Source organism: Boleophthalmus pectinirostris, unplaced genomic scaffold, assembly GCF_026225935.1.
Source record: "Boleophthalmus pectinirostris isolate CB_2022bp ecotype Guang Dong unplaced genomic scaffold, ASM2622593v1 HiC_scaffold_23, whole genome shotgun sequence".
NCBI classification, from domain to species: Eukaryota; Metazoa; Chordata; class Actinopteri; order Gobiiformes; family Gobiidae; genus Boleophthalmus; species Boleophthalmus pectinirostris.
The window spans coordinates 31,117,064-31,138,744 of record NW_026571207.1 but is presented as its reverse complement, the minus strand read 5'-3'; the positions used below and the strand labels follow the sequence as shown (position 1 = coordinate 31,138,744).

At 39.1% G+C, this 21,681-nt stretch overlaps 1 protein-coding gene across 1 annotated transcript in view; it reads right to left on the bottom strand.

Moving 5' to 3' along the window:
- Positions 1-20,638, bottom strand: part of psd2 (pleckstrin and Sec7 domain containing 2) — a 104,331-nt gene extending 83,693 nt beyond the window's left edge. The window contains exon 1 of the mRNA XM_020917859.2: positions 20,437-20,638. The gene's annotated coding sequence lies outside the window, so the exon portion shown is untranslated. The remainder of the gene's footprint in view (positions 1-20,436) is intronic.
- Between the last annotated feature and the right edge of the window lie 1,043 nt (positions 20,639-21,681).

Genomic DNA, 21,681 nt, shown 5'->3' with positions numbered 1-21,681 from the left:
CAAAACAGAAACTTTGAAGTCATTTTTTTAGTATCACACTCTGGCAAGTTAAAGGGACAGTTCAGAATTTTGGACATAGGGTCTCATTTCGTATTGAACCAGAGAACTGTAGATATGTGGAGACACTTTTTGAAATAATCCATCCAGTCCTTGTATTTGGAGGAGTAAAACTAACCTTGTATCGCATGAATCGTCGCACGTTGAGCGACTATTTTCTCAGCCGCAGTGGAATTTTACTCTGCTCTAGTTGTGATGACATGAACGTGGCCATAACTGGAACAGGCTTCTTCATGTGCTCTATGTGCCGCTATAGCAGCTGCAGGTAAACAAACTCTTATAGAGCCAGTTGGTGCCAGGTGATATCAGTCCGCCGCTGTCAAGCTTTCTATCAGGTACAGCTCGCTGCCGCTACTCAGACATAAATCCTTCAAATGCAAGGTTGGTTTTACTTCTAAAATTATTCTATTGACACGGACATTCACATCGACAGTCTGGTGTAATAAGAGATTTGTTTCGTGTGCACTGTGGAGTGGGTTTTTAGTGGCAGGGTAACAGTGGCCATTGACTTGTGCTAGCCTAGCACCAGCGACCTCTGCAAATACAAGGACTGGATGGAATATTTCAAAAAGTGTCTCCACACGTCTAAAGTACTCTGGCTCACTAGGAAATGAGACCCTATGTAATTCTGAACTGTCCCTTTAAAGTCTTTTGCCTTTGTAGGGCAGTGTAGTTAACAAGTTTACAGCTACCTTTTCACCTTTCGTTCAGTAGAGATCCCAGAGTAGCAATTCCAGGTCTGAAATCATCCAAATGATTCTAATGAAGGTGTACGGAGTTTAAAAACACAGTAAAGCATCTCCTGTATTACCACATGACATCACAAAGTGGAACAGAGTGTTTTCAGTTAGAGGGAAGAACTCTAAATACGCAGGGTTTGTGTGTTAAACATGTGGAGTGAAACAAAACACAACTCCGGGTATGTTTGTGACGAGGAAACAACATTATAACGCAGATAAGGAAATATGGTCCAAACACTGGCTATTTCTTACATCTTTCTTTTGTCCAAACAAGATTACGTAGAAAAAGCATCAATAATCCTGTATCACAACAAACCCCACAGCTGTGTTGACAATAACTGGACCATAACTTGTTCAGCCTGCACATGGCATTCACACACACACGCCCCATATACAGTCCGGTTCATTTCACTTCACTTCAAGCCTTTTTACCCACAATGCCTCTGGGTTTGATCAATGACATCACAATCGCGGCACTGCAGTCATCCATTCTGATCATTAAATACAGTGGCGGGGCGTAATCTGTGAACCTTGACCTCTAATCTCTATAATCCCTAATCTGCACCTGAACTTCAATAAACCTGTTCAAGATCACAAGCACTCAATGTGATATGGTAGATTTAAAACACAAAAGCAGAGGGGGAAGTGATATTCATTGTATAGCAGTAGCAAAAGAAGTAGTGAAGTAGAAGTAAAAGAAGTAGAAGCCGTAATGCTGTGAAATTACGCAATCATTTCAAATACCATAGTTTTTTTAATCGAGAGATCTACGGTCAATCCTGTCAACATAATAATAATAAAGCTTGTTTAAAATAGGCAATATAATTAAAAGGCATGAGATGCAGCAAATAAATAGCATAATGAAGCAATAATGAGCCAAAATTAGGCCTGTAACGATAATTAATATATCGATTTATGGTTCGATATATGAAAGCTGGAACAATGTATTTTGGGGTTTGTGTGTATATTTTCTTTGTAATAATGGGGGATTCTGGTTATTTTAGTCATTATTAGGGATGTACAGATATCAAAATCCCCTCAATACAATATTTTTAAGATATGCATCGTGTGGTTTGATATTTATAGAGATATTTTTCCTTTTAAAATGCCTTAGAAAGCCTTGAAAAACCCTTGGGACTGTAATAATATGAAGAATTAAGATTTAAAAGTGCTTCATAACAGTTATTTCTTCATGTAGTCTGCAATGACAACACCAAAGGATCATGGTCTATGTAGTTCCCTTCTTTTCTTTTAGCTATTGTTGCACCACAGCAATAGCCTGATTCATCAGCCAGTTTCACTTCGTAGAAACCGTCTGACCTCGCAGTGTTAGAATTTGTTTGCTCGACAGTAGGTGGGTTTTTATCATTTAACCAGTCGCTATTTGGTAGTCATGTATGTAATGCACTAACTGGTATATTAAGCTTTTCCCAAACCCCGTAGGAAGAAGGGCAATAACGTCTTTCCCCTTGATGAAATTCACCAAACATTCTCTTTATTCCGGCTTTAAATCCTCGATCTCGGGAATCGTAGACAACAATGAATATATGGCTCTTCGCTGATTGGCTGGTACCCAAACTTGCACTTCCGGGGATTTTGTGAACCACTTGGCTACCATGACAAGGCAAGACAAGTTTATTTGTATAGCAGAATTCACACACAATGTAATTCAAGGTGCTTTACAGAATAAAAAAGACATTCAAATTACAAAGAAAGACGTAATTGTGATGGCCTCCGATATTATTGTGAAAGTTTTGATATATCACAATATTTTGGTTATTGTTACATCCGTAATACCATAAAAGCTGTAAAGGGTTGAATAAATAACTTGGGTTGAACAATTATTGCTTCATTCTGTTATTTGTTCTTTATTTATATCTTATTCCATTTAATTATACTGTCCATAAAAACTGCTTTACTGGGATTATCCTGCTTTTAAGTTATTGTGTCAGTGGCAAAAATAGTTTCAGTATTATCATTTATTTTAATATTTCTCTGTAGCGATATATTGTGTTTCAAAGTTTGTTATTGTGACAGACTCAGCCAAAATATATTGTTCCATCTTTCATATACTGAATGGTAAATCGATATAGTATCATGGTGACAGGCGTACAGCTCACAGACCATCAGATCGTGTCCACATATCTGGTCCTGATTCATTGTGTTTTCTCTACAGTAAACCTGCACAGACACAGACTTTGAGCCGTGCTGCCTCATCAGCTCAGGTTAAGTGGAATAATAGCTGCCAATTGTCCACTTTTAACTTGTCCGACCTCATTAGCTCCAGCGCTCCTCCGTGTGAGAGCTAGAGGTCTCTGTACTCACAGGTAACACCAGATACAAGGCAATGCCACAGCTCATTATGGCCATGTTTATCTTGGTGAGGTCAGGAGGTGGTGTGAAGTAATGTAAGACTGAAATAGGACTTTATAATTACTACATACTAATTATCTTATGAACAGACTCAATTCACTAATGAACAAATTTATTATTAGTGATTTAGGCTTAGTACTAGACTCGTCCTGTGGATATGATGCAGTGACATCGTGCTGGAGGTATTCTGCATGTATGTATGAATGTATGAATGTTCATCAGTTAGAAAAAAAGTCAAAAACTCAAGAAAAAAAACCCAAAAATTGATTAAAAAAAATTACATATTTTCAGGACCTTGTGATCAATATGAGTGTTCATGGTCTCATTTGATTTTCAAGAACTGACTGAGTGTGGAGTGACTGAATAATGAACTGTAAAGCGCTTTGGGTATCTTGAAAGGTGCTATACAAATGCAATCAATCACTCAATCAACAGAAAGGTGAGAGTGACTAACTGAAAAACTGTTAGCTGATACTTTCTTTCTGATTGTTATGTAATTTGAGAGAAACCATAAAAAATCATCTCACCTGTTGTAGTTCCAAATCAGCTCTTTTAAAACGCAGATTAAAGTCTAAAAAAAACTCAGACAGAGCAGTGCCAAGGGAATGTTGACGACATCAGCTGCGAAGTATCAATAAGGCCTATTATTATTACTACTACTACTACTATCTGGGACTAGTATCACTTGATGACTAACTAATCTAATCTTAATCTTAGATCTTAACCAGAGCTCTGCAATCAGTCAAATAAATGAATATGATTCAAATTACCGCTCTATTCAGTTACAAATGTGTTGTAATCTAAAATGCAATTCATTAACTTGTGTTCAGAATGATATTGGTACGTTGCAGCTGATGTCATCAACAGTCCCTGGGGGTGTGATGATGACTGTAGGCACTGCTCTGTCTGAAGCTCTGTCTCTCAAGTTCGACTTTAATGTCCACTTTGTTTTAACACAATCTGATCAGAAAGAACTGATTTAGTTGGAAATGCAACAGGTAATCTGATTTGTGCTGTTAAATGAGTCCCGCATATTAAATAAAATTACAGTCACAGTTTAGCAACAGTTATTCAGTTCATCACTCTCACCTTTTTGTTGAAAATCAAACACCCAAACAGGACCATGAACACTTGTATTGATCACAGGCTCCTGAAAATGTGCTGTTTAAACCTCTTTTTTTTTCTTTTCTTTTCTTTTTTTTTTTTTCAGACAAATCTTAAAACTTTTGTGGCTGTGTCAACATGGAAACATCAACTGAACATTACGGCCACAGAAATACATGCAGAACGCCCCCAATGTGATGTCAAGGCAAAGTATCAATGTGGGCTTGTTCTACCACTCATTACATAATTTCTATATAATCCAATGAGGTTCATTTAATCTTCCGATAAGTTGTTATTAGGTTCTTTTTTCAGAACAAGAGTTTGTTTTCGTAGCTGACAGTTTGGACTACACACTAGTGGTCACGTGATGTTGCTGTGATATGTCCGGTTTGGTGCAGGACAACAGTGCCATCTGCGGTCCCACTTCCTCAGGACAGTAGCCCAGGTGTGTGTAGAGTAAAAAAGACCCCTTGTCTTGGTTTACAGTCCTGTGGGCACGTTTCCGTATTTCAGTTGCCTCTTTAATCCAGCGACAATGTTTCTTGTCCTCTGTCCCAATGATGTTTGCTCCATCCCAGTCCTTAATGTGGTTCTCTCTTTTACAGTGGTCAGAGATGGCCGATTTGAGTTGTTCCTGTTCTGCGTTGTGTTTTGTTGCTCATGTTTTTCCTTTCGCTGTTTCCTTTTCACATTCTGTTCTACGTTACTTTTTTCATGTACTGAACGCCGTACCTGTTTCCCTGATGTATGTTTTATTGCAGAACATGCAGGGTATTTCGGATATGACATTACATTTATGCTCTGGTTCTATTTTCTCTTTTGGGTGGATGAGTAATTGCCTGAGTTTTCTGTACACTGTCATCCTGCCTCTTCCGGTCAGAAGACAGCACCAAAACCTGTATAAATGAGCTGACCGGACACGTCACAGCAACATCACATGACCACTCTGAGAAAGACCTCTAGCGAGCAATCCAAACTGTCAGGTATGAAAACAAACTCTTGGTCTGAAAAAAGAACCTAATAACATATATGTTCTGTATAATTTAATTCTGACAATATAGAAACTAAAAAAAAATTATATGATTTTGCCATACTATCAACCTCAATCCAAACGACTCCAAATAACATCCGAACAACAACAATGGAGAAACATGAATAAATATCCGCTCCATAAATAAAAGTTTGTCTCATACTTGGCTCAGCTCTCTGGTCTGGTTTATAGTGCATCTGTCTGACCCACTGCCCTGCTCTCCACCAGCACAGACAATGCTCCTCTCCTGAGTCACCTTCTGGAAATGTGCTTCTCAACGCAACGTTTCCTGCTCCTTCACCCGAGACTCAAAACAGGAAAATCAACATGTAGAGAGCAGGACGAGTGTAGAGGGCTGAAACAGTGGACTAAAACATGACTGCAGGAGGAAGACAGGCCAATGGGGCAGAATACACCAGGTTAGTACTGATATTTTGCAGTAACATCAAGCTGGGGGGTTCTACACGTAGCCTGCATTTGCAGAATGTTCAGTAGTTACCATGGTGACAAAATGCACACATTAGCAAGCGCTGGCAAAAACTTTTAGACTAGTCTGAAAACTGAAGATAAAAATACAAAATGGATTTAAACAGCACATTTGTTTATCACAGAACTATAATAAAAAGATGAAACCAAGATGGCGTCATGTTGTTTTAAGTGGCCTGTGCTCACTGGGAAATCGCGCCAAGAAGATTTTTACTTCGTCATTACATCCTGAATACTGATCTTACGCCGCAAAACATGTGATGTCAGAAATGTGCAGTTCTGACCAATCAGAGCACTAGCTGCTGCAGCGGACCAAGCCCAGGCTCAGAGTGGGTGAGAGCGACTCACTGAAAAACTGCTGGCTAATGCTAGATCGGTTGTGACTGAAGTGTTAGTTGAGAGAGATTTGTTTAAAAGCTAAATCAGCTCTTCATGGCCAGGGTGTGTTAAAATAAAGCCCAGATTAAAGTCTAATTTGAGAAACAGACCTTCAGACAGAGCAGTGCCACCAGTTAGCATCACACCTCCAGTAAATGTTGATGACATCGGCTGCAAAGTATCGATACGCCAAAGCCTGCAGAATCAACCCTATGTGTCACTTTAATGTAGGAGTGGGGGATATGGCCAAAAAATATATGTATTAAGATTTTGTTGGTGCCAGATCAGGATTTCAGTTTTATCCCAATTCATCAACATTGTGTATTTTGTTCTATTGCCTTTAAGAGGTACATAAAGTAAATGGTTGCATTTTTATACAGCGCTTCTCCATCTTCAAGGCTCTCAACGCTCTTAAGATCAACGAATCACTCACCCTCGCACACACATTCATACACCAGAGAACGCAAACAGTAGGGGCAAGGTGGGATTAGTGTCTTGCCCAAGGACACATTTATCTCACCACCAACACCAACAACACCAGTGATCTAGCAACGATTGTGTACGTCGAGAGCGGGATTCGAACCACCAACCTTTGGATCGGTGGACAAATGCTCGACTAGCTCAGCTCAGTTGGCGTTCACACTTCACTGTAATTGGTTAAATCGACCTGTCACTCACACCCAGCCCTACTTTACTACTTTACTCTACTGCACAAAATATGGCAAAAGTATCAGTATTTCAATAACTGCATAAGAAATACAAACATGTGGCACTATTATTAAAGGCCTATCATTTCCTAGTCATTTTTAATAATAATAATCCTGATTATGTGACTTACAAATATTAGTACTTCTTTCCAAACAAAATGAACCTGTAAATGAACTTAACCTGATATATTTTATTAGTAATGTTTCTGGACACTTTTAAACAGAGATCTAACAGGATTTAAGTTGTGAATGTTCAGAAATCTGTTATTTGGAACACACTGTCTTTGCTTTTTTTTTTCACCAAAATGATCCAATGAATTTGAACAGCATTTGCCAATACTTCGCCCTAAATCAACTGTCACTTTACCGCGGCCAACCATCACCTCCCATTCAAAATGTGATGTCAAAATACTGCCAAAAATAAAGTGGCGATTTGTCTTGTTCCTGAAGCAATTTTGTGTTGTCAGGAAACCATCGCCAAGGCCCCATTACTCATCAGAGTGATCTAAATGAGGAGGCATAAGCTGACAGTTTTCAATGTCCGCTAATGGAGCCTGCGTTTCCCTCCACTGTGTTAGAATAATGGGTAAACAGAGAGAGGCCGTGGTGTTGTGTCTAATAGAAATTTGAATGAAACAGGTGCATTTTTATTTAGGATTATTTCTATATATGTGGAACATGTGGTTATTATATGGAAATGGTGGGGCTAGGCTTGTCAAAAGTATCAAAAATCAGACGCTAATCGATTTTAAAACTAGTATCGAAACTAGATATTCATTGAAGCAGGTACTGATAGTTAAAAAGTCACATTTACAGGACAGAAAAGCTTTAGAATGATCTTGAGCTGTATCAAAACCAGTATAAGAGACTAATATACGTCCATGGACCACTATGGAACCTACCTGGACCACTGAGACCCTGTTTACACTGAAACGAATCCACGTATCACTGTATCACTATCGGAAACGATCTATGTCCAGGCATGTCGTTTCTGTATTCGCAATCAAAGCCTTCCCTGTCCACACAGTAACGCAAAACTGCCTGAAGCCATAGTCAAGTGATAGGCTGGTGTCACGTAGTCACGACATCCCGACGTCACGTGAGCGGTAAAAACAAGGAAGTCTGACGTTGCAGCTGATTTTGAGCTGAGGGAGATGGCAAGTGTAAAAACAGTCTTTTCGTGGACTGACGACGAAGTTCAGTTGTTACTTAGCATAACATTGGATTTTAAGACGAGAGTGGAGGCTCAGAGTGAGGACTGACTTTCTGTGTCTGCAAGCCTTCCCCATCCACACAGCTTTGAGCATATTTGTTTAAGTTGTATAAAAACAAAACTTAAAACCACATGGCTAATTTGCATAAACTGAGAGCTCAAAAAAACAGCTCACTTATTGTGCACTGATGCAGTTCAGCTTTTGTCAGACTAAAGGACACGACTCAGTGGAATATCTGTGTTCTATTTGTGACAGAGGGGTGTTCTGCTGATGGTGAGTCTGTTCTGTGCTTCTATCACGTTGGAGATGGTTCATAAACTTTTACATCTGCAGGTCATACACACAGACCGTATATATGAATGGACATATATTCTAGCCTCTTAGTGTTTTGGTGGTGAATTACTTTGTGGCGCATAGACCTACATCAGCATATCAGCGTTTTCAAGCGTCTACACAGTGCATGATCAGATTCGTACTCAAATGAATTCTTGGGAGCTGTCTCTGGAACCGTTTTCCATCGGATTACGGATACGTACTAGTGCGGACGGGGCATGAGGGATTACACAGATATAAGACCACATGGTAAAATACAAGAAAGTCCTCTGATTTAATGCTGAAAATCACATTCTATAAAATTGGAATGGGTATCGAGTCTTTGTTTTTTTTTTCATTCACATGTTTAGCACCCAAATCCTCCATATTTAGGCTGAGTTCTTCTCTCAGACAGAAAACACTCCACTGTGTTTTTAAACTCCACACACCTTCACTCGTATTATTTGCATTATTTCAGTCCTGGAATTGCCAATCTCTGCTTAACAAAAGGCAAAACGAGCTGTTAACCTGACAACTACCACTTCATAACATCACAAGACGGATTCAGTACTTCAAAAGTGTAGAAACTGGTCTTACCAAAAGTAACTGAAAAGATGTTTCTGATAAATTGGCAACTGAACAATCACAATAAGGAAGTGAAGAAAAGTGATGCACAATCTTGAACAGCCTGTTAACTTTGCCTGTACTTTGGAGTCAACTTTTAAAGATGCACTGTGTAACTTTTCTGGAGGAGGGTTCACAACCTGCTTTTCTCCATGGAGATGTTACTGCTTTGTCATAAATGTTTCACAGTGTAGCTTTAAACATTTCTGACTTGGAGCGACCCCGCTCACAGTCAGAATGTCTGTTTTTCATGGTATTTTTGAGCAACCCACCTGTAACAGAATAAATGTGTGGTAGATTTGTTTAATGCCATATTGTGGAACATTCAAAGCAAAGCAATGACATGTCCATAGAATATCCATAGAAAGGTGACGGACCCCCAACCAAAAAGTTACATAATGAACCTTTTTGGTACTGAAAAAGCTAAACTGTATATCTCCCCAAATCTTTACCATGACTTGTTTACCAAATATAAAAACTGTAGTATTTTAAAGTCATGTGTCTCTTGATTCAAAACAATAGAAGAGGCATGGCAGGGCTCAGTACAGGCAGACACAACTTAAAATGCTGTAATATGATGTTAAATAAAGGACTTTGGTCAAATTGTGGTAAATTACAGAGAGCGGACGAAAGAATGTGATGAGTAACAGGCGTCTTGTGTCTGAGCAGTTATCAGGAGCAACTTAAGTAATACAACGGGAGGGTAGAAACAAGGCAATGTGGGATTTGTTAGGAAATAAAATTACAAATAAATAAAAATTTAAATGATCGGGTAAAACTTAAAATCCAGATTTTGTTAAATTTATATGAGGTTTGGTGCAGGATTTTAGATGTGTTCACACTCACAGGACCAGGGTTAACCAGGACTAGATCTGTACTAGAACAGGAGTAAACTAAGACTAGAACAGGACTAAACCAGGACTAGAACAGAACTAAACCAGGACTAGGACAGAATTATAACAGGACCAAACGAAGTCAGACTTAAAGAGGGCTTAAACCAGGACTAAGCAAGCCAAATACAAGAGTGAACACAACCTAAATTGAGACTAAACCTGAACTAAACCCGGACAAGACCAAGACTAATCCATGTCTTGATCATCAGGCCTGAACCAGGACTAGAACAGGACTTAAGCAGAACTAAATCAGGACTAAACCAGGACTAGAACAGGACTAAAATACTACTAAATCAGGACTAACTCTAAATCAAGACTAAACCAGGACTAGAACAAACCTAAACCAGGACTAAATCAGGACTAAACCAGGACTAGAACAAAGCTAAACCAGGACTAGAACAGGACTAAATCAGGACTAAACCAGGACTAGAACAAACCTAAACCAGGACGAGAACAGGACTGAATCAGGACTAAACCAGGACTAGAACAAACCTAAACCAGGACTAGAACAGGACTAAATCAGGACTAAACCAGGACTACAACAAACCTAAACCAGGACTAGGACAGGACTATAACAGAACCAAACCAAGTCATACTTAAACAGGGCTCAAACCAAGACTAAGCAAGCCAAGTACAAGAGTGAACGCACCCTAAATTGGGACTAAACCTGGATGAAACAAGAGTAATCGAAGTCTTCATCACCAGGCCTAAACCAGGATAGAACAGAACTTAAGCACAACTAAATCAGGACGAAACCAGGGCTAGAACAGAACAAAACCAGGAGTAGGACAACACTAAAACAGGACCAAACCAAGTCTGACTTAAACAGGGCACAAATCAGGACTAAGCAAGCCAAGTACAAGAGTGCGCGCACCCTAAATTGGGACTAAACCTGAACTAAACCGGGACAAGACTAATCCAAGTCTTCATCACCAGGACTAAACCAGGACTAGAACAGGACTAAACTGGGTTAATCCTGCTTTGGGGTTATTGTGACAGTCGTATTTGTAGTTTCAATATTATGGTTTAACAGAACAGTTTTGTGTAAGACTATATTGTACTTCAAAATGAGTTATGGTGACAGGCGTACATACTGTATCAACCAGCTCTGCTCTATATTGTGTCAGATCATTTTAGTTGAATCTTAGTAATTTTACACTCACACCACTGAACCACTGTTAAACTGGGACACTGTGTTAGAACAGACCCCCAGACGAGACATGCAAATATCTGTAATTAACATAATCGAGACCTTCTACCACCTGTTTTAACGAAGCCACCCACATGCTGAAGGAGCACGAGCCAAATTTACATAGTCACCATTGAAATACACTAAATACTATGAAAATTAGTGTTACATGTGTAAAAGATATATTATTAAAGGCCCTGTACCCTAGTTGTTCCCACGTATTTGAAAAAAACTAAATTTGTCTTGCCTCATTACAGATATTAGGGTTGTAGCTTTTTCAGTTCCGATATCGATTCCGATACTGTGGCTTTAAGGATCTGCCAATACCTGTAAAAAGACTTCATTATACCCAATACCAGTATCAGTATTGGCACATCCCTAACAAATACGATGTATAAGCAGCTCAAAATACTGTATATCCACCGTGTACTGTCTGCATCTAATTATACAGTGTTTAATTGCAGTGAATAGTTAGGATGCTCTGAAAACATGAGATACGTGAGGAATAACCTTTTAAAATGAACTAATTCTGCTTTTCACATTTTTAAGATGGTAAAAAACAAGCACAGAGCCTTTAAGACCTACATTAGCTCAGCTTAAAATTCAAAATATGCAAACTTTGACATTGTACCGCTGGTGTTTAGCAGATTTAGATGAATTCACTGGTTGTATTTCAGACATAATGAAAGCAGACAGTACAAATGTGAATACTAAGAGGTGCTTTGCTTCTGTAATTATGATGTCATTTGTCGATCAGGGTCTTAAATTGAAAAGTAATGGACCAAATGGACCAAGTCAAGAGAGCGATAACAAGGTGAAGAGATTATTTTGTCTTATTACATCTGTGTCGAAGTTGTGCATTATTCAAATTCATCTGTATTTCTTGAGCAACAAACAAACCCTGAGTCTTAGTCTGAGTTCATCTCTCAAACTGAAAACACTCTGCTCAACCTTGTGATGTCATGGGGTAATACAGGAAGTGCTCCAGTGTGTTTTTAACGGTACACTGTGTAGAGTGTTTACAACCTGCTTGATTCCATGTTCTTTTTTCAGGTGTGGCACAGGATTTTGAACCTGCGGTGAGGGAACCCCGGGGTCAACATACCATATAGTATTTTGACCCCGGGGTCAGAATCCCATTATGGTATGTTGACCCCCCCTATAGAATATTGACCCCCTCTATATTTTATTAATAAAGAACTTAAATTCTATAGAAAACTTTGAATATTAATACTATATCTGCAAATTAAAACATATTGACATATTTAAAAGAGTTTTTTTTTTTTGAAGAACTCAGATTATTTTTTTATGTCGATTATAACTTTTGAATGTTAAAAATTACTTAGTTGTTTAAACACATATTTTACTGAAAATGAGATAAGTAGTTATATATATTATAATGAGTTAGGTACTCAAAGTGATGTATAATGATTTAGAATCTTGTTAAAATAGACAGGGGTGATCAATTGAGTAGTTAAATAGGGGATATGAGAAGATTTGCTAAAGATCAATAGAGAAGTTAAATAGATGATAGGAGAAGATTTGTTCTGTAATCAATAACTTCACTTAAAATTACATGTGGATTATCTGAACATAGCAAACCATAACAATGTACAATATAAAAAGTGACAAGATTGCTATGTATATGCATTTTTAACAATATGTTACATTTACACAAAATCCTAAATCGTTATCCAACAAAACATTCCTTAAAATACTTTAAAAGATAATGATCATATAAATAACTACTAAAGAAAAAAGTAAGGGGAGTCAAAATCCTATGGGGGGGTCACTTTGCTATAGTGGTATGTTGACCCAGGGGTCACTATACTATGGGGGTCAAAATACTGTCTCTGCACTTTACTGTATGGCATTAATTTACCTATCTCCATGGAGACAAGCAGGCAACATCACCAGGACATGTTACAGGTCAGATCTGTGGAGAAGTGGACACGCTCACAGTAATAATGCATGTTTTTTCGTTAGTTTGGAGGAATAAAAAACACCTGTAATTGAATAAATACAAGATATACTGTATTTGATTAATGGCATATTGTGGAACATTCTAGGCAAAGCGATAACATCACCACGGAGACGAGCAGATGGCAGACCCCCCACCAGACAAATTACACAGTGCACCTTTAAACTCCATACACCCGCACAAGAATTATTTGGATGGTTTCAGCCCTGGAATTACCGATCTTTACTGAACTAACAGTAAAAGGAGCTGTTGAAAACTACTGCTTCATGACATCACAAGGTGGAATAGAGCGTTTTGAGCGATGTAGATGTAGACAGACTAATAATAGAGGGTTACGCAAACATGTCCGAATGAAACAAAACATACCTCCGGGTAGGATTTTGAGGAGGTAACAACATTATACCATGACTAAAAGGTTACAAGCATCAGTTTTGTGTTATGTAGTACCTTTAATTAAATAAACCATCTCCAACACTACTGTTTAGTGAGAGTGAACTCATAATGAATCTGACGCTGACACGTGCCCATATAAGTGCTTTATAATGTGCACACAACTATGTCACAATAATTACTCTATTGTTAAATATATGAAAGCTGGAACAATATTTTTTGGGGTCCATATTTATCATGTGCACATTTTCTTTTATTTTTTGTCTATATGGTAAGATTTAAGCCATAAAAGTTGTGTTATCAAGACAGGCCAACACACTATCTCACTCCTTCTCTCCCTCCAGAGAAGAGAAGAGGATCTGAATGAGTGGCTGCTGGTAGCTGTTGGTAGCATGCTAATCAAACCTGTTATACACAAACTCGTTCCAAAACAGACACTGCCAACTGTGAGCTCACCCCAATCTGCACTTGGAACACAGCAACATCCAGCATTTATTCACTTTAATATTGGACTTTTTCACATGGCTCAAAACAACTGAACAGCTGTGGTGACAATATAATCATCACATTATTGTTTTATATATTGACAAAAAAAAAAAGTAAAAACAGCCAGATTACATACTATACTGTTATTGAGAAGACTTTTTTATTGGCTAAAGGGATTTGGGAAAAAGCACTGGGCGTGCATTGCAGTTACATTTGTGATTTATGTTTTAATAGTAAGATTCTCTTCAAAGTTCACATTTTAAACACATTCAGAAGAATAGACAAATAGACTGAAATATGAGCTGACAAACTGAATCACATTTCAGGACATGTTTGTACAGATCTAAACTACAGCGTTAGCAGGATTTTTTACAGAAAAAAAAAACTGCTGCCTTTGAGATTTGCAAATTGCGTCCAATCAAATTGCACTTAATCCTGTAGCCTAAAAGCAGCTATTTTGACTTTAAATAACGTCACTACCTCTTCTAATTCTACTTCTAATGGGGGTATTGTATTACTATGGGCACTTAAATAATATTGTCTAAGGCTACGTTCACACTGCAGAGCTTAACGCTCAATTCGGATTTTTTTGATGAAATCCGATGTTTTTGCGAGGTCGTTCACATTTCCAATTAAATGCGACTTGTATGTGACTCCAGTGTGAACATTAAACGGCCCAAAAGCGTTCCGCATGCGCACTGGAGGATACGATGACATCAACCACAGCGAGCGTGCTCTGTGTTTACGGAAGTTGTCCAAACATGGACGCGAGCATTGAGCACCTGGAGATTTTAAAGTTTCCTCTCGTACCGGAGCCAGAACATGAACAACTTACTTGTTTTAAGGAGGAGATTGAGAAGGAGAAGGACGAGGTTTTTGGCCGTGGTGTTTTGTGGGGCAGTGGCAGCAATGTTCATAAAAAGGAACGTGTGGATGTGGAGACGTAGCCAAGAGTGGTGAGTGACGATGTGCCTCGCTTCAGTGACAAGGAGTTTATTAACAATTTTCGTCTACTTCAGCGCAGAAAAATGACATTTGTGGCTTGTTGATAACGTGTAGATTGGATGAATACACTTTGGCCGTTCAGACTGAAGTCGCATGTCAAAAGATTGGATATGTATCGATTTCAGGAGCACATATCTAAGTGGCCTGGGTCGCATTTGAAAAAATCGGATCTGTGTCGTTCAGACTGTCATTAAAAGATCAGATACAGGTCACAGAGGCCAAAAAATCGGATTTGGGTCACTCCAGGCTGCAGTGTAAACGTAGCTTAACAGTCATCACAAGCTTGCCTGCTCTTTTATCAGTTTTAAAGATTACTCTGATCAAAATACCATCTTGTGTCCTGAGACTGTATCTACATGTATCTCTATTGGCCAAATGTTCAGCAGTTACCAACATACTGGCAAAGACAAACAAAAAAAGGTTTAAGAACTCAAGCAAAAACACAAAATGGATTTAAACACATTTTCAGGAGCCTGTGATGAATACGAGCGTTCATGGTCCTGTTTAGATGTTTTTTTTTAGATCAGTCAATTCTTTCTGGTCAGATTGTGTTAAATAAGCTATAGCTCAGACTGAAGCCTAAACAGAACTTCAGGTAGAGCAGTGCCTCCAGTCAGCTTCCAGGGGACGTCGATGATCAGCTACAAGAATCAGTTACACAGCAGTTTTATAGAACTAGGTAGATGAAGCAATCACTTTATCAGCTTTGTCAACAAACACAGTTCTTTCAGATAATTGAAACTACATTGGAATTTGTTAACTTTGCTCTGTGACGCAACATGCAGTACAGTAATAACAACCAGACAAAACACCAACAACTAATATTTAAAGGGTCCATATTACGATATTTTCTGATCTGTGTTATGATGTTGTTTCCTCATCCAAAACAAACCATGTTTAACGCACAAACCCTACATATTTAGGCTGATTTCTTTTCTCAAATAGAAATCACTCTGTTCCACCTTGTGATGTCATGTGGTAATACAGGAAGGGTGCCACCGTGTTTTTAAACTCCATACAACCTTCACTAGAATCATGTGGAACACCTCGGCCCTGGAATTGCCAATCTCTACTGAACTAAAGGTAAAATTATTTATAGACATTATGACATCACAAGGTGGAACAGAGCATTTTGAGCTTTGGAGACGTAGACAGACAAATAACAAAGGGTTACTCAAACATGTGTGAATGAAACAAAACACAAGTCCAGCTATGTTTTTGAGAAGGTAACAAGATTCCAACACGACTTAAAGCTCAAAAGAGTCAATTTTACAAACACAGTCCTTGTAAACTACTTATCGATTCAATGATTAAAAACCTCCACAACCTCAAATATGTTTTTCCAAATGTCCTTTAAGCAGACTCAAATGGGAGTATACCCTTGATACCCCCAGTCCATTGTGTGACTGCCCCCTCAGCATTATATTACCCAGCAGTTTTAGCAGAGCGTGTGCTAGATTGCTTTATCTGATGCACCAGTAATGTATTTTTCGATATTACACTTACTACACCAGATCTCTTAGGCTGAGCTTTTCACTGTGTATCCAAAAGAGCCGTGCATTCAATGATAAAATAGGACAACAACAATAATAATAGGGGTATTATGTCTGTGGGTCATGCCCCCCCCAAAATGCACAAACCAACTCATTGTCTGTTGCCTCTTTTGTGAAATGTGTACAGTAAGTAACCTATATTCACTAGTAAGTGGTCAAAAGCATCAAAAATATAGACACTCAACAACACTAAAACTAATAACGAAACTAGATACTCATTTGGACAAGTATAGATACTGCAAAAAAATAAAATAAATCACAGTCACAGGATAAAATTTGAGTTTTCCTGAACAGTTTAAGTGTCATTTTGAGCTTAATCAGAACCTCATGGTAACATAATAAAAAGTATATACCTACAATTATTTTATGTATTGCATTCTTGCATTTTTATCTTCATTGTGGTATTGTAATCGAGTTTGAAATATTGACAGTATTGTAGTCACTGTGTGTCTTAGCCTAAATTGTGCCCACCTTAATTAGATCAATATGAGACAGTTCAAGAATGGGGCTCCCTGCTGGCTATAACCAAATTAAGCTTTTTCAGACTGTCAACCCACTTTACCTGTAGTCTTCTCATACTAGACAATTAGGCCATATAGTAGACTAGTATGACTATATGCTATCCATGGACGGGTTTCAGAGGAAACACTAAATCCAGCACGGTTACCATAGTAATTAAAATTGCCCATACATTGCAATCAGGCTAATGAGAATAAGAAATAGCTTTAATGCCAATGTTTAAGACCAACATTAATAAACTGGGAATGTGCTTTCGGGTTTCATTATGCCAGAAATCTATTAATAAAATAATAGGCATGTATTGATTAGAGAGGCACTGATCCCACTTTTTAAAGTTTCAATACTGATGTTGATACTTTGGGTTTAAATATCTGCTGTTACCCAATATAAACTGATACCAGGGCAGAGACTGAAAATATGCTTTATTTCCTTTAAACACAAACGGTATATAGTAAAATAGATGTCCAAATGCGTTTTGTAACTGTTATCATCATCATTTAAAGTAATTACAGAACTACAAGTAGCTAAGACTAATAAAAATACAAGTTTAATATTATGAGACATTTTGGACTAACATCGGCAAGTAAATCATATTACACCAATTTATAGACCAAAATGGGATATCGGCTGAATCCATATCTTGGAAGCAAATACCTGATGCACCAAAATGTTCATTATCGGCGCCGATATACGATACCAGTATCAGTGCATTTCCTCACTGGACTATTTTAAAAGACAATTAAAACATTGATTTGTAATGACATTTAATATTTGGACTACTGAAAGTCAACATGCCTGCTCATGACTTTTGTGATAAAATCATGTTTATAGAGGAGGTAATCTTATATGATCGAAAAGGGCTTCTCATTCTCTCCTGCACAGTCATCCAGGAGATTTTGGGGAGACTATGGTGGTACAAAAATGTAATTGTTTCATCTCAAACCATTTCTGGAGTATAAATGACATTTATTCAGTGTTGGGAAGGTCAGTTTTAAAATGTATTCCCCTACAGATTACAGATTACATACACCAAAATGTAGTTTGTAACAGAATCCATTAAATTACTTGAGGTGAGTAACATAATCTGAATACTTTGGATTACTTGATTTGCTGTAGAGAAGCAAAGACCAGAAAATCTTCACATAAGAAGTTTTGTTTGCTAAAAGACAATAAAAAGCCCAGACTTTACTGAACCAAATTTAAAAATATTATTGATAGAGGAGGAGGAGACATGATCTGCACAGCTTGGTTTAGTCCTGTTAAATCCTGATTTAGACCTGGTTTGGACCTGGTTTAGTCTTGGTTTAGTCCTAGTTTAGACCTGGTTACTCTTGGTTTAGTCTTGGTTTAGTCCTGATTTAGTCTTGGTTTAGTCCTGGTTTAGTCCTGGTTTAGACCTAGTTTAGACCTGGTTTGGATCTGGTTTTAGACCTGGTTTAGACCTGGTTTTAGACCTGGTTTTGGACCTGGTTTTAGACCTGGTTTAGTGTCAATGAGTGGAATTACAAAGAAAAAAAACAAAAAAAACAAAAGGAATATAGTGAAAATGTGAAAACAGGAAAATACCGCAGTGTAATCCATTTATTTCAACCAAGTAACTGTAATCCAATTACCACTCACTGAAACAGTAACTGTAACTGAATACAGTTACTCCTAATTTGTACTCTGATTATGTAACTCCGGTACATGTAATCTGTTACTCCCCAACAATGCATTTATTGACAGTATTTAAGCTTAAAGCAGCCCTTTTGACCCATGATAGTTACTTTTAAATGTTTAAAGGGATAGTTCGGATTTTTTGACATAAATCTGTATGGCATCCCCGTCATCAGTGTTGTGCATCCACACCGACTTACCCCCGAAAGCGTCCGGTGAGCCGAGATACTGGCCAAGTTTTGGTGCTGAGGAAAGTAGTTCGGCAAGTTGTGTGGGGACTGTATACTAAAGCTGTTCTACTACACTTTCTTCAGTTGTTCGGCAGTGTTTACATGCGCAGACCGCCGCCACGCGAGAGAGCTAACGAGAGAGCTAACGAGAGAGCTAGAGCCATAAGTATATGAGCCTGGTTCACTTTGTTTACTGCTCGGAATGTTAGCGACAACATGTCTGATTATGACACCGACAATAAAGACTTTGCCTTTTTGAGGAAAGTGATGGATCCGTGCGCGGCTGTCACCTGGCGGCCGCGCGCAGTGGTACGTACGGAGAGAAAATAGCGCCAAGCGATTATGAGATCTGACTTTTTTGGCGACGATGGTTTTGTGATGCAAATGTATCACTCTTTTGAACACATATTGCTTTGAGAAGAAAAACGCTTTAGTATACATTCCCCACACAACTTGCCGAACTACTTTCCTCAGCACCAAAACGGGCCAGTATCTCGGCTCACCGGACGCTTTCGGGGGTAAGTCGGTGTGAATGCACAACACTGATGACGGGGATGCCATACAGATTTATGTCAAAAAATCCGAACTATCCCTTTAAGATAGATGACAATGGACAACAAAGTGTGATTTTGTGATGCTATAGTCCAGGTTGTTTTTAGACTACGGGGGCCACAATAGTATTTTCTATTAATAGTTAACACTGATAGCCTAAATATCAAGGGCTAATGTAATGCTGCTTAACAGAATATGGATAAGACTTAGCCTAGCATAGTGCAAAACAACACAGTGCACATAAACCCCAGTGTTTTAAACAGATGCAACGTGGTTTTAGTGTGTTGTTGGTAACTTGGGTCGGTTCCAAAGTGCCCCCCAGAACCCACAAACACGTATCGGCTCCGTGTGCTGTGTAGCCGGGGTTCATTGTCTCCGTGTGTCCCCTCTGTGCGCGGAGAGACGGAGGCAGGAGCAGCAGCAGCCTCCAGCCCGTCTCCATGACAACAGGATGGCTTTAAAAAAAAAAAAAAAAAAAAAAAAAAAAAACGGGGTTTGTCTTTCAAATTCCCCCCCGAAAAAAAAAACAAAACACAAAAATACCTAGCCTCCCCTGTTTTTAGCCTCTTTTTGGTCGCGTTTCAACGATACCCCATTAACATGCGGGAAAGGGAGCGCTCCTCTCCTCGGTTTTCGCTTTTCTTTAGCGGCTAAATGAGAAAAACACACGTAGACGAAATCCCACGGCCCCGGTGTAACGCAATGTTATCCCGGCTGCCGTCCACAACCTTCACATTGCATTAGCTCGACCGATGCTGCTCAGTTTTTACGCATATTTTACCCCAGATCGGCTCCAAAACGTGCCCAAATGTCACTGCGATACACATAATCAAATAACCAGTTTATGAAGTGAAACCAGAAGTGTAAAAATGGTTACAACCCTCAGCAATTGCACGGTAGCTTACCTTAAACCTACGCAATGCACGCATATTTACAACAGTTTTAGCGTAAACTCACCCACGTCGCGCAATGCAATGTGACTTTTCCAGCGGCGCTCCTCTCGCAGTCTCCCGGTGGAAAATCCTTGACAAACTCGCTTTTAATTTCCCGTTCCTGTCCTCGGAGCGGGTCCCGTGGCTCTCCCGTATCCCCTCGAAGCGTGAATTCAGCGCCAGAGTCACAGACGAGACGATCGCCCCGCACAGAGTCTTCCCTCCCACACCTCCGGTCGTTCGGTCGCGCGGGGAGTCCCAGCACCAGTGGCCGGAGTGGAGCGTTCGATGCGCGGGGAGGTGAATGTCGTCCGCCCGGTTCTCTCTCTTCGCGCGCCTCTTCTCTCTTTCTCTCTCTGTCTTTCTCTCTCTCTCTCTCTCTCTCTGGCAATGTTGAAAGAGTGATTCCTTTTAGGCGTGCGGTAGCCCCATCAGCCGCCGTGTCCCTCTCTCTCTCCCGTAGTGAGAGCGGGATGCGATGATTTGAGGGGCCTGTTGATATCCGTGTGTTCCCCGCAGTGGAGATTATGCTGGAGGATCTGTTGATACTGGTTTTCTATGGCCAATGCTCACGGTTCACTCATATCAGGAGGCTATCTGTCTATATAGATTGTTTTGAAGAGTTATTTACTTACTGTAGACAGTGTTGGGAAGGTCACTTTTAAAATGTATTCCCTTACAAATTGCAGATTACATACACCAAAATGTAGTTTGTAATGTAATCCATTAAATTACTTCAAGTGAGTAACGTAATCTGAATACTTTGGATTACTTGATTTGCTGTAGAGAAGCAAAGACGAGGAAATCTAGCATTTGTTTGCTAAAAGGCAATAAAAAAGCCCAGACTTTACTTTACCGTAATAAAAATATTGATAGAAGAGGAGGAGACATGGTCCGCACGGCATGGTTTAGTCCTGTTAAATCCTGTTATAGACATGGTTTAGACCTGGTTTAGTCTTGGCTTAGACTTGGTTTGGACCTGGTTTTAGACCTGGTTTGGACCTGGTTTAGAACTGGTTTTAGTCCTGGTTTTAGTCTTGGTTTAGTCCTGGTTTAGACCTAGTTTAGACCAGGTTTTAGTCCTGTTTTAGTCCTGGTTTAGACCTAGTTTAGACCAGGTTTAGAACTGGTTTAGACCTGGTTTTAGACCTGGGTTGGACCTCGATTTAGACCTGGTTTTAGACCGGGTTTTAGACCTGGGTTTAGACCTGGTTTTAGACCTGGTTTAGACCAGGTTAAGAACTGGTTTAGACCTGGTTTTAGACCTGGT